Source organism: Neovison vison, chromosome 7 (assembly GCF_020171115.1).
Source record: "Neovison vison isolate M4711 chromosome 7, ASM_NN_V1, whole genome shotgun sequence".
Taxonomy (NCBI): domain Eukaryota; kingdom Metazoa; phylum Chordata; class Mammalia; order Carnivora; family Mustelidae; genus Neogale; species Neogale vison.
In genome coordinates this window covers 37,207,184-37,221,135 of record NC_058097.1, presented here as the reverse complement: position 1 = coordinate 37,221,135, position 13,952 = coordinate 37,207,184, and positions in this window count along the sequence as shown.

Here is a 13,952-nt window from a genome sequence, read left to right as displayed (position 1 = left end):
CAGCGAGCAGCGGCCGTGAGTGACGGCAGAGGCGGCGGGGGTGGGGTGGGGTGGGGAGCGCCCAGCACGACTCAGGGCTCCGGAGGTTTCCGAGCGGGGGTGGGGTTCCTGCACCTAAATCGTTGGCCCATGCGTGCCCACTCGTTCCTCGCCGGTCGCGGCCCTCTCTTTACCGGTGCAAGGCTAGGGGATCCTCAGGCGGCGAGAGGTCGGGTCCAGGGAGCTTTCCGAAGTCCATCCCCTGTCCCTGCATCTCTCGCCCCCACCCCCACCCCCACCCCCACCCCCCGCCGCATCCCTGTACCTCTCCCAGCCTTCACCAGGAGCTTGTCCCTCCCCAGCTCTCTGCGGGAGTGCAGTCTGGCCCCCAAGGGGGAGTGTAGGGCCGGCTTCTGGTTCCGATGGGCACACAGTTGTAGGGGCAAGTCCCGCAACTGGGCTTGGGTCTCTCTTGCTTCCCTTCCCATGGGAGACCTGAATACCGGATTTCAGTTTCTCTGTCCCTATCTTCCTGGCCCCAACGTCTCAGCTCAGTCCTACAGGAGGCCCCCACCAGTGGATGGTTGACGTGTCTGTTTTCCAGCTTGGCTTGCCAGCTTTCTGGAGGCACCACCAGAGTGTTCCCCAAGAGCCAGGGAGAAGGAAACCCAGAGGGCAGATACTTCAGGGCAGCAGACATGGTGCAGGCTGCCCAGGGCACACCCTCGGTGGGGAAGTAGTAGCTTCAGTCCCTTCCTAAGCTTTGTCTTATCAATAAGGCTACCCCTGGACACTGTGCCCTTTACCCCTCCTGGGCCTGGCTTTCAATATCCTCATCTGTGACTACGGAGTCATTCCCACCCCTCAGGCCATTGCTGCTCCACTAGGGAGCCCTGGCTGGGAAAATGTCTAGGGTCTTTCTCTTATTTCTATAGTTTCTCTGCAGGGACTCCAACCCATGGAGGCAGTTGCCAGCTGCCTTCTGTCATTTCATCTCCCTAGGGCTAGGGGCTTCCCGTTAGAAATCCCACCTCTCTTTAGAAACTGCCTTGGGTTGCTGAATGGAAGACCCTGTGGGCCCCACTGCTGTCCTTAGTTTCTGAACGGAGGGGGCAGACTTGCACTGTGCTAAGGAGATTCAGGACCTTGAGGGGATTCTAGGAAAGCATATTCATTTGGGAATTGATTACAGGCAGGTCTCCGATGGCAAGAGCTAGCCCACAGGGCAGGGGGCCTGCCTGGGGACACAGCCATCTCCTGTCCTGACACCAGATCCAAGCAAAGATGGATGGCCAGTGATCAGGGATACGCGAGGGGAGAATTCCTGCAGGTAGAGGGAGTTATACCTTGGTTCCCCATTAGATCTGTGAGTCTTCTAAACCTGAACCACCTTGTGGGGTAAGCTATATCTTGACTGCTTCATGAGCTGGTGTTATTATTAACAAGAATAATGACCATGTTCTTTCACATGCTTTCCATGTATCAGGCATTGGTTATATACTTACCATACATTAGTTCTCACTATGAAATTGGATCACTCTTTCTCTGCTCAAAATCCTACAGAGGCTCTTTTTGCACTCAGGATTAATGCCAGAGGCCTTACAATGTCTGACAAGGTCAAACTATCTGCTTTTGTCTTCCACTCAATCACTATGTCTTCATACTTTTTGTGTCCTTTCCCTGATGACGCTCTCTAGCCACCCGGACTTCCTTACTACAGTACAACACACTGTGGCCCCACCCCAGGACCTTTGCACCAGCTGTATCATTTGACTGGGATCCTCCTTCCTCACACCTACTAAACAAACTCCATCATGTTCTTCTGGCTTTAGTTAAGACGTTGCCTTCTCAACTAGGATCCTGGGACCACCGTTTTTATACTGCTGTCTGCACATTCTCTCCCCTGGCACTCCCCTCACTTTTTTTCTCCTTCCTTAGTACTAAATGCCTTCCAGCATATGGTAAATCATCCTTATTTTTTGTGTTTCTTGTTTGTGGCCTGTAGTTTCTACTAGGATGGGATTGTTTCACTGCTTTGTTAACTGACACATCTCTGACACCTAGACGGGGTATGGCATAGAGTAACCCTATAAATATTTGTGGAGTGAATGAAAGAGCTAATTTAACCCCTATAACAACTCTGTGGGGGTAGACACTGTGATTTCACTGTATTTTAGAGATGTTGTGGCTGAAGCTCAGAGAGCTTAAGGAACTAGCCCCAGGTCAGTAAGTGGCATAGTAAGAGCTTTGGCCCAGGTCTGTCTTAGTCTGGGGTAAATTCTTAACCTAAACATTCAACTTTTCCCACTCCAGGTGACACTCTGGTCTCCGTATGTGCTGTTGGTATGGAGGGCAGGACCTCCCTGCCCTTGGTTGATGGCAGCCTGACCTGCCTTGCAGCTTCTTCCTTACTTTTTGAAAAGTGCACAGGGGTTCTGTATCCAGAGGGTTTGTTTTTTCTTCTGTTCCCTCTGGCAGCCTGGGAGGTCGGCAGCTGTGCCTTGCCTCTCTGTGTCTCTAAGTCTCAGCTAGGCCAGCCCTTGCTTAGGCTCAGTAACATTGCAACTAGGAGTGTTGTTAGGTGTGGCGGGAAGGGATGTTTGGCCTCTGCCCCCCTTTCTGCAAGGGAGCTGGTTCCTTCTGGTTGTGTTGAGACGTGGGAAGAGGTCTCAGTCGGGGGCTGTAAAGAAGGCATCTGTGATGGAGCACGTGTGTGGTTTCTCTGGTTCTCTTCTCAAAAGGAAACTTCTCTCTGGGGACACGGTCACTTACCCCACTCACCCCTAGCAACTGCCAGAGTGTCCCTTGGGTCCCCGCAAAGATGCCCTGTTTAGAGGAAATGTTGGTCATGTGGCATGGGGCTGGTTTCTTCACTGGTGGACTTCTGAGAGCATTTCAGAAGGTTGTGTCTGTGATCCTGAGTGTGCATGGGTGGGTAGTAACAGTAGTAGTAGTAATAGTAACAGTAACCTTGGGACCCCAAGGTTTTTCTCTCCCTCTGTCCATTCACAGGCTCCAGAATGCCTGCAGGATCACAGTGTACAGAGACTTGGAGGTGGGCCCCCCTGTGGCGTGACCACTAGACCCTCCATGTCCTGGACTCCCCCATGCTGGGTGCTCGCCCGGGGTCACCCTTGCCCCGTCCTGCCTCATCACCCACGCTCCCGTCATCGGGCTGCCAGCTGGGGTGTGTGGCGCTTGTCAATACCATTTTGTGGATGGATTCACTAGACTCTCAAAGGCACTTCAAAAAGCACCATTTAAAAAGAGTGCCCAGCCTTTCGTGAAAGTACCCTTAAATTACAGCCCTAAGTGAATATGTTTCCTGGAACTCACTTTCAAAATATATTTATTTTAATGCTCAGGTCCTCTTGGAGTTTTGGTTTCGATATTCGTGTCTCGGCTGACCTTTCCTGTCTCCCCATACCACGCATGGCAACATTGATTTTGGGTAATGTATTTTGATTTTAAGATGCAGCCCATCCATAAACTTTTCTATCAATAATCCCGGCACTCTCTGTGTACCCGACAACTTAAAGGAAAATACCAGATTTATGGGGACTTTTATTTTTGGCCACTTTAGTCATTCAGTGGCCATCACTGTCAGGGGATAAAGGCCTGAAATCCAGCCTCAGGACTACTCCCCTCCAAGGGCAAACATCAGGTCAGCGTCTCCAGATGGAGGTGGCAGAGGGTGGCCTTCTCTGCACCCTGGCTGCCCCTAAGACATGAGGCGAGGCAAGTGGAAAAGCTGCTTGTTTGGGGTCCTGGGTTCCTGTGGTCCTCTTCTACCCCTCCTCCTCGCAGGAGGATGAGAGCGGCCTCCAGCCCCTGCCATCCCAGGGAGACAAGAGAGGGTCCTTGGCTCGCACCACCGTACCTCAGGGCCATCAGGGAGGTGGGCGTGGCCTCGCCCCTGGTTCTGCCCAGGTGCACTCTGAGAAGAAGGCTTGGCTCACATTCTGGCCTGTCATTGCTGCATTGGTGTCACTGCTCTGGGTCCCCTATGCCTGGGGCTGTTTGTTTGCTTGTCAGAGACAGGATTGATTAGGCTTGTGGATTGCCTGGAGAGATGGAATGAGAGGAGAAACTCCAGGCAGAGCCTGCTTCGCCTCAAACATTTATCCAGCCAATGTGTCCTGAGAGCCCAGTTTTCATTTACCCTGCACATAGGTGTCAGCAGGGACTCTATAGGGTGTGGGGAATCTGTAGCTTCCTGCCTGCAGGGAATGGGCATTTCAGCCCAGAAGGGGGCAGAGATACACCTGCAGAGGAGAAACAAAACCTAAGCCTGATCGTCTTAGCTTTGTGTACCCTGTGACCCGTGGCCCAGACACACGCACACACACAGACGTACCTAGTGGGAGCCTCGTGGGCAGAGGAAGACCTGTAGTGGTCAGCTAGGCAGAGCCCTGGGGGAGGCAGGCAGATGACACAGCAAGTGCCATCTATTTCAGGCAGATGACACAGCAAGTGTGAAGGCCAAGGGTTGGGCAGGGTGGGCACTTGGAGGGAAGAAGGTGGCAGAGCCTCCTAGGAGAGGGGTGCACAGTGGGGCTGGGGGGGGTGGGGAAGGCAGGTGAGGGCACACATAGGCTTCTAGCCACATGTGGAAGGACCTTGAGGTGCAGGTAAGAAAGCCCCTGAGGCTCAGGTTCCCCAGCTGCAAAGTGGGATTTTTAATTCCTGCCCTAGCTCCTCTCTCTCCTGCATGCGTCCTCTCTCCCATGCACTTGCCTGAAGGTGCTGGGCCAGGGTTGGCAGGAATAGCAGGGGGGCAGGCTCTGGGGCTTCAGACCCTGCTCTGACGAGCTTCATGGGCGCAAGATCCTGCTTCGTGGCCTGGTTATTGATGGCTCAATGAAAAATTAAGTCTAAACCAAACCGAACAAAACAAAGCAAAGCAAAGTGGTGTCCAGGGTTGTGGAATCCAGGGGCTCCTGTTCAGACCTTGGTCTTGCCTTGGCCTCTTGGAACCTCACTTTTCTTACCTGTAAGGAGGGTGTCCCAGCTGTGCTAAGTGCAGGGGGAATGGGAGCATTGGCTTTTGAGCTAAAGGCCTGTGAGACTGAGGACCAGCAGCCGCGGTCCGCATTCTGAAGTGTGTGTCCTGCGTGCTTCTGGGTCATGAGGATGTGGGTGGGGGACCTCAGGGAACTGCCTGGCCACCCTCAAGCCTGGGTGCCTGGGCAGGTCGTGTGGCCTGCAGGGAGGTGACCGGTGGAGCTGAGTGTCCCATAATGGATCTTATTATAGCCTGTCCGTGTGTTATTTACTTAATCATTTGCCAAAGTAAATCTTACAGACCCATGAAGAGTTTATTTTTTTAAATTTTTAATATTCTCAGTACACTTGGGGTTTTATTTCCCACTAGATCTATTAGTTTAATTTAGTAGAGGACAGACTGTATACTTAACCAAAAATTGCTTTGACATTATGGAGAATTAAGAGGCCGGGGCCAGACGGATCTGAGCAGATCGATCCGTTTGAGATAAAACCCTGTTATTTCCCTATGTGCTTTCTTCACCTTAATGGTGAGGATGGTGATTAGAAACACAGAGCTGGCTGTAATGGCCAGGGGTCAGCCTGAGGGTCAGGGCTCTGGCTCCAGTGCTTTCTCTGGACCCACAGCAAGGTCTTGAGACCCCACGGGAGAGGTTGTTTTATGGTTCCACGGGAGATGTTTTTGGGGGCCAGAGGTGTCCGTGGCAGCCTCCCTATGTCTGGGATTGGGCAGCCTTCTGAGGAGTTGGCTTCATGTGGTTAGAAAACACAGACCTGGTGTGGTACTAGGGGGGCAGTGATGGGGTGATGGAAGCCTGGTAGGGCAGGGCCAAGTCTCTCCCTGATGCTGAGGCTGAGCTGAGCCCGAGCTCCCCATCGGAGGGCACTGCGATCCCTACCTCCCAGGGCTGTTGTGGGGGTCAAAAGAGCTGATGTCCACAAAGTAGCTTTGTGAATTGTCATGGGAGAAGACTCGTCATTATGGTCCTGTGTCCCCTGCATTTTTGGGCCCCCCAAGCAACTCAGGAAATCCCTGTCTGGCTATCAGATGGCTCTAATTCCAGGACCCTAAGGTTTGGGCATCTTTCTACATCTTTCCGGACTACCACCTAGAAGCTTCTGAACAGAGCAACCCCATGGGGGACCTGGGGCCATCGGGAGGCACTGCGGCCCATGGGAAGTTACACCCCATGGCCAAGTGGTGCCGTCCTTGGTGCCACATCTTGTGGCACCTCTCTCTGGAGAGTGAGGGAGCAGAACGGGTTCTCCGTCCCCCACCTCCATCCTGAGCTGATGTGGAACCTGAGGATCCGGCGAAGGGTCACCTCCAGCCCCACCTAGGAGTCCTGCAGTCCAGTTTGCAGACCCAGCCCCGTGGTCCTGCCCTACCATCCCTGCTCAGCCCAGGGTATGCTCCCCTGCCTACCCCCTGGCTCTTCTGGCTGACTCCTGCCTCCAGACTCTTCCTCCAGGAAGACTTCCTCATGATCTCCTTCTCTGGTCCGCATTCAGAACACCCCTCATGCCCCCTGGAAACTCTCACTTTAGGAAGGCTCAGACCTGCTGTCATTCCTCAGGATGACTCAATGAGGTGCTGGCCTCTACTGGGGCTCTGTGTTGGGGAATACTCTGAGGCCACATCTGGGCTTTGCCGGGAAGCATGTTTTCATGGTGAAGTGACATGTGCCATTGCTGTGGGTGGGGGGCGGGAGGCACACAGCAGCATCTGCCATCCCTGGAGTGGCTTCTTGGGCTCCCTGAGCTCTGGAGAGGGTTTCCTTCTCCCATTTCCCCCTTGAGGTCAGCACCTGTAGGTCTGTACCTAGAGTTGGTGGCGTTTGGGCATAAACATGAGAGCTCTTGGGTCCCCCTCCTTGTCCACATACAGTGGTAGGCACAGGTACCTGGTTCTGGCAGTGCCTTGTTTGAGCCTGTCTCCCTGCTCCTGCCCAAGCTGGGTTACCTGCAGGGAAAGAACGCTGGTCTGGACCTACCCAGACACTTGGCCTGGCATGTAGCAGGGGCTCAGTGTGTGCTGGACTTCAGGGAGCTGAGGCAATCACACAGTTCCCGGCGCGTTTCTCAAAGGAATGTCTGTTGGTCCTGGTTTCCTCCTGGATAGGGGCTCCTCCCCACTGTTGGGCCATGGCAGGTGTACCACTGGGGTCAAGGAAACAGGCGCAAGCTCCAGGTTTGACAGTATCTTTGGCTTCAGAGCCCCAGAGTGTCTGGTCTGGATGGCCCTGGAGGTCAGCTCATCTCTCTTGCTGGGGTGCACCTGTGCAAATGCATGGGTCCAGAAGGGACAGGACCCCCAGGCAGGGGCGTCCACCCTGGCCCGAGCCTGCTGGGCCCTGGCCAGCTGGGCCCCTGGCCCCTCTGTGCTGATGCCTGGGCCTGGGAGAGGCTCCTCGGCACCGCCGTGACCTTCACGCCTGACTTGCCCCTTTAGAGTTCCTCCTGCCGGTAGACTGGCAGCTGCCAGAGCCGCTCCGTTTGTGAAATGTCAGTGGTTTAATATCAATTTTGGAGGTTTTATTGCCTTTCCCCCCCTGTTTTCCAATGGGATTTTGATCCAATCAAGGCCGATCCAGAGTGACGGTAGATTTGTGTTCCTGTCCAAAGTTGACAAAAGGTCACCCTGCCTGAGGAGCCGGGGGCTGCCTTGGCTTTGCACACATGTGATTACTCTCCCGTCCCCCTGGGCTCTGGAGCTGGCCACGCTTTCCCCCAGGAGAGCAGTTGCAGGTGGGTGAGGTCCCTACGCCCTCTGGGGCCTTTTGACTGGGCCGGGGCACCTGGGGCTTTAAACTTGGGCAGTCGCCAACCACAAAATGCCCTGGTTTTGTTTGCAAAATGTCTTTGATGCTTCAGACCAAAATTAATTTTTCACAGTAATGTTTCAAAATGTCATTTTTCCCTTTCCAAGGGGGAAAAAAAAAAAGCTGTTGAGTAAGGTTCTCTGTTTGGGAAGAGGTGTGAGCCTGGGGAGAGACCAGGCCCCTGTCCACACTGGCCTGTGCCCCTTTCCTTCTCTCTCTGGCTCAGCTCCCAGCTGTCCCCACAAACAGAACACCCTGTCCTGCTCATTTCAGGTCAGGGAGCTAGCAAGGGTGGAGAACGGGCGTGAGAATTGTTGTCCAGTTGTGATCTGTTCTGTGCACTTTAGAGAAGTGGTTTTCAGAGTTTCAACCCAGCCTGGCCAGCCTTTTTTTAGACCCCCTGGTGGGAGTGCAGCTCAGAGAGGGCTCTGCTGGCGGGTAGGGAAAGGCAAGCTGGAACAAAGAGAAGCAGGCTCTGGTGGGCACCCTGGTGCGCATTGACACCGGGGTCTCCACCGTGCTGAGGCAAGAGGGAGATGGCATAGCTTCTGGAACCCCCAGCTGGGGATGGCTGGGGCGAGACCATGGTGGCCAAGTTGGGGGGAAGGGGCTGTTGGAGGGCACATTTGTGCAAGGTGACAGAGCTTAGGATGACAGAACAGGGGTTCTTGGTGGTAAGAGAGTGGCAGAGTGCGCCTCAAGTAAAGCTGGAGGCTTGACAAAGGGGCACAGATCTCCCCACACCTGCACCCCGTCTCTGGACAAGGGGGAACTGGGAAGATGGCCACCCTTGGGTCCTGGCTCCAGGCATTGCCGACTTCTGTCACTGTGCTCTTCTGGCACACACCCTGTGGCCTGTCCCCTCAAAGACTATCTGGTGCAGGCTCACTCTCCACGTGGGTCCTGCTCTTCTACCCCAACCCTTTTATCCAGGGCCTGGGGTCCCAGGGGTGTGCTCTCGGGATGCGGGCGGTGGGCACATGCTGTGTTTATGTGTACTGACGGCATGGATGCAGGAAAGGACGTGTGTGTGTGTGTGTACAAGTGTACCTGTATGTGCAGATGGGGCACTGGTATGCAGACAGCTGGCCTGTGTGTGTGTGTGTGTGTGTGTGTGTGTGGACAACTGGCATGACAGACAGTGTAGATGTGTGTAAATGGTGTGCCTATGCCCAGACAGCCTGTACACAGACACTGTGCACGCATATGGACAGTGTGTGCAGGCTTGTGCACCATGCACAAAATCAGGGTGACAAGTTGAAGCCAGGTGGCTGGTTGGCCCTTATGACACTGAACTGGAACTCAGAGACTGTGCTCTGCCTGGCCTCACCTTCCATTCCTCCTCCTCCCTCCTCCTGCTCCCTTCTTCCTTCTCTCTCCTCCTCCCTCTCCCGTACCCCTCCCTCTATTCCTTCTCCTTTCTCCCCTCCTCTCCTTTCAATGGCACACATCCCCCCTGGGACTACAGACCTGAGCCGACTCCCCTCCCTGACTTGTTCCCCCTTAGCCAGTCCCCCTTCTCCTCCTGGCTGCTCTTAGGGCGCGAGTGGACAGGGACTCTGGGCAGGCCCTGTCTGAGCTGCGGAAGAGGGCCAAGCTGTCCATGCTGCAGGAGTGCTTCCTGTCCCCGCATGCTACCTAGAAGCTGCACTCCATATCTCTCTTCTAGGGGCAAGGCCTGAAGCCTTCAGGGCCCGGGCAGACATGTAAAACGGGAAGGGGCCATTGCGGGAGATGCTGGGGAGGAGCCGGGACTGGGGTCGCCTTTGCTTTCGTGCTCCCGGTCTGTGGGACCCGTGCTTCTGGTGAAGCTGGCAAATCCAGGTTTCTTTCTTTTTTTTTTTTTTTTAAAAGATTTTATTTATTTATTTGACAGACAGAGATCACAGGTAGGCAGACAAGCAGGCAGATAGAGAGGAAGGGAAGCAGGCCCCCTGCCGAGCAGAGAGCCCGATGTGGGACTCGATCCCAGGACCCTGAGATCATGACCTGAGCCGAAGGCAGCGGCTTAACCCACTGAGCCACCCAGGCGCCCCAAATCCAGGTTTCTATGCAGGATCTAATTTTTCAATGTTGGTTCCACTATAGAAATAAACCTCTGGGATCTGTCGGCTACACCCTGGCCTACAGGGCCTGGTTTCCCATGTCGGTTTAGCATGCCTCGTCCCTCGCCAGGGACGAGGGTGTGGCCCTTGCGTCCAATCTCCCCCATGCCTCCTGGAGACACGGACAGAGAGCGGGCAGCACCCTTGTGCACCCTCTGGGGATACTTGCGAGACTAGAGATTCCTATGAGACACGGCCCTGTGGAGTTTTCAGACTCACCTGAAGTTTCTGTCCATTTCAAGTTTGGGTGAGGATGTTCTTGAATCTGACTTTGTTTTCAGTCGGAGGTCTCTCACTGGAGCTGGCTCTGGAGTTGCCTTGGAGGGATGGGGCTGGTGCTGGTGCCAGCCAGGCTCCTCGCCCTGTCACCCTCACAGTCACCTGTGTCTAGAATTCCTCCCCCACTTACAGGTGAGGAGGCTGGGCTCACGTACAATAAGAAGGAGCTGGGCCATGGGTCCTGCAGTGCCTGCTTTACTCCTCATTCCTGCGCTCTAGAGGCCCAGGCTGGGGAGGAGGAGGGCTGGTCTCGTTCCTGGGGCCTTCCTGCAGGGGCGGACAGAGACCGCCACCTGCCTTTTGCTTCCCTCCCTCGGGGGCAGGTCGGTCTGCGTCCCTGTTGTCCAGCCCTCCTCAGCCTGCCTAGAACCCCATTCCTTCACCGCAGTGGTACCTCAAACCTCACAAACCTCAGGATGTCAGTGTTCTCAAGTTTAAGGGTCACTGTCGTTCTCAGCTTGAGCTTCTACACAGTCGGCACAGCTGGGCTTGCTCTTCTTTCTCACGCACGTCTCTTCTCCTGCTCTGGCTGTGCCACCTGCCTCCCTGCGGGCTGGCTGTCTCCGCCCAGCCTCGGAGTCTCAGAGTCCTCATGGCTTGGGCCTGGGCCCTCTTCTCCAGCTCCGGTCAGCAATGCTCCTCTGTGGGTGTGCACTTCTGCGTGGATGTCCCACGGGACCTGACAGCCTGGCCCTCTCCAAAGCCTGGTGTCCTGTGAGCCTGGAAGTTCTCTCTGGCTTAGCAACTGATCTGACTTCCTGCAGCCCAGCTGGAGAGATCACAGCGCCTTTCTCTCCCTTGCCCCCAGGAGGGAGGGAGCGGCTTGTGATTTGACCCTTGGGATGTCTCTCAGATCACCCGCTTCTCTTCACCTCCTCAGTGGCCGTCCTATCCTGATCCCTGCCACCCCTTGCTGGTTGATGCCCAGGCGTCCCCTGGCCCCTGGGGACTTGTCTCCCATGGGGAGGAAGCACTTGTCTCCCATGGGGAGGAAGCCCAGTGAAGCGTTGCTGGGGCTCTCTGCTGAAGCATGGTCCTTCTGGTGGTCCCTCAGGCTCTGTGGCTGCTGGCCTCCATCAGTCCTGAGAGGTGTTGCCCCTGGGGACCAAGAGTACCCGCCAGGCCCGTCGGGATGTCCGAGTTCTTCGCCCTCCTCCATATAATCATCATTACCGTGTGCCGTGTATTTCCCGAGTGCCCAGAGAGAGTAACCTGCAGTAAACATTCCTTGAACAAACAAATGAGTGAAGGCATAAATGCATTTACGCCCTAGGAGAGAGTACCTAGTGTCATTCTCGTCTCGCAGATGAAAGTCTGAGCTGGGGCGCAATTGAGTAATAACGTAATCAAAGGACCTGGTACTGGTACGAGGTGGAGTCTGGGTGAAGCCTGTTCTGCCAGCCACCAGAGGCCGCCAGGACCCCTCACTCAGGCGCCCGTGGTCTCTCCTATCTTCCTTGCCTGTCAGGGGATTTCCCCTCGTAGCATCTCAAGTTGGGGGCTGTGTCGACACAGCTACTGGGTTAGTCAGTGCAGACTCTAGTGAGCAACTGGGTAATTATTTCCAAAAATATTGACTTGTAATGTGAAGAAAGCTCTTCTCCATGCCACCCGTCAGCAGAAAATTGCCTTTGGTATTAACATTTCATCAACCGCATAATGTGAATTGATGTAAATGCATAATTAGATATAATAGCCTGGGAAAATTCACTCTTATTTATAAAATTGGGCTTGTTAAATTAAAATGGGAGCTAACGATTTCCATCTCACTCTTAAAACATGTCCGAGGCTTTGCCTGCCTTGCTTTGCAGAAGCCCTTTATCAGTGGGTGCCTGGGTACATGGGCAGCTATGTAGGGAGACTCCGAAGAAGGGGACCCTCTGAGGAGGCGTGGATGCCACCTGTCCAAAAGGTGGCTCCCTAGTATCATAAACGGGTCTCTTAAAAACATTTTAATCAACATGCAGCAAAGGACAAGCCCTGAGGAGAGAAGGCTGGGTAACACTCTCCTTAGCCCTCATTCTTCTTGTAGGACGGGAGCCAGACCCCATCCTGCCAGAGTCTGAGGATGTCGTGGGGGATGGCAAAGGGGCCCGGTGTGCAGGTGCGGTGAACACAGCAATGGGCTCCGCGAGTGTGGAGAGCTTGCAGAGGGCAGTGGGCAGAGAAACCTCCTCATCCCCGTTGATACTTTTCATTCATTCAACAACCGCTCAGTTAGCATCTTTCATCGGTGCCAGACCCTGTCCCGGGTGCTGGGTATCCAGAGATGGAGAAGGTATGATTTCCGATCATTTGGAGCTCACCCTGTAGGTGGGAGGGCAGGGATTTAAACATGTCTTCATTTTGGTGGCAAGTGACAGAAAAACCATTCACACCATGTAAAACAAACAAGAAACAAATCTATTGATTCGCATAACTCAAATAGATTTCAGGCACAGCTTGATCCAGGGACTCAAATGAATCAATCAGGATGCTTGTTCTAGCTGTTTCTCTCCCTTTCTCTTCATGCTAGCCTCATTCTCTCCACTCTTGCAGATTGCAGCCACCCCTCCCACCCCCCCACCCCCATTGCGGGAATGGGCGATACTGGCATGCTGTTCACATTATAGGGAATAGCTGATTTTTAAGAAAAAAAACCTACAACTCTTTCCAAATGGAGATAATTGCTTCCCCCACACCCTGTGCTTACGGGGTATGTGGGGCTGACTCCACTTCTCAGCTTCGGAGATGTGAACGTGACTCAGACCTTGCCAGTTGGAACACTCAGTCCCCCATCTGTGGAAAAGAGCTCAGGGACGCACAGGGTCCTGGCTAGATGTAACGTCCATGCCGCAAGGAGGAGTCTGGCCAGAATCATCAGGAAGGTAGCACGCTCTGGTCCTCACGGTGGTGGGCTCTGTGGTAGCCAGAGCCATCCCTGACCCTTTCGGGAGAAATCAGAGCTGACCCATAGAAAGATGATCTTACGATGTTCGTGTCCCTGGCTCAGCCAGGCCTGGAGACAGGTGCATCCCCCATGCTCCTCACTTCCATGGCCAGTCCCTTCCTTTTCGGTTTGACGCCCCAGGACTTCAGTTTTCCAGTTTTCCATCAGCTACGACTGGAAGAGTCCTGGCACTATCTGTCCAGGTCTTTCTCCCCGACTGAGAATCACTCCCCAAATAGCGTTTCATGGTTGTTTTCAATAAGGCCCAGCCCCCTTCTAGAAGCTCCCCACAATGCGCTCATGGTTTCCTCTTCCAACCCTGTTGTCACACTGTTGGTCCATCTTCTGTGCCGACTGTGCCCTCCTGGGGGTGGTGGATCTCTGTGCTCTGTCGCTGAGCTTGGCGGGGGGTCTGGCACTCACGAAGGTCGTCCGGACTGTCTCCACCCAGACCTGGAACCTGCAGTAAGGTCCCCAGGGGGATAAGCCTGCCCTGGGCTGCCCTGGGGAGTGTGTGTGTGTGTGTGTGTGTGTGTGTGTGTGTAAGAAGGAACTGGTATCAGAATGTGTGGATGTCTTAGGATTCCTTATTTCTAAAAAATAAGGTGTATGATTAATGGTAAGACCCAGGGAGGAGGAAACCAAAAAATGATCTGCCTTGGACAATTTTCATCAGTTTTCAGAGGGAGGGCTCGGAAGGCTGTCATATTCTGTGACGGTGCTCTGGGGCTCCCGGGGCAGAGTTTGTCTGCCATCAGCGCCATCTTGGGGGCCTTCTCGGGGCCTTGGGGTTCACACATGTGCCTGTATGCCCGCGGTGCTCCGTGGAGCGTG